Below are 245 nucleotides of genomic sequence, written 5' to 3'. Positions count from 1 at the left end.
AGGTTGTGTTTCCTTTGGCTGTGGAAACAGCCCCTCATCTCCACGGAAAAAAAAAAAAAAAAAAAAAAAATTCCTTTCTCCAGCCAGCTGTGCTTTGGTTTGTGAAACACCTAGCAAAGGACCGCAGTAAAATCACACCATGGCATTTGCACAGGCCATTCTTTTTCCTGTAGCTAGCTTCCCCCCCGCCCCTTGCTACCTGTGACTTGCTGCCGACACAGTGCCGTAGCAGTTTGTGGAGCGAG

The sequence above is a fragment of the Egretta garzetta genome, unplaced genomic scaffold (assembly GCF_000687185.1).
Source record: "Egretta garzetta isolate BGI_Z169 unplaced genomic scaffold, ASM68718v1 scaffold258, whole genome shotgun sequence".
Lineage (NCBI taxonomy): Eukaryota > Metazoa > Chordata > Aves > Pelecaniformes > Ardeidae > Egretta > Egretta garzetta.
The sequence above is the reverse complement of the archived record's forward strand: the minus strand, read 5'-3'. Positions refer to the sequence as shown.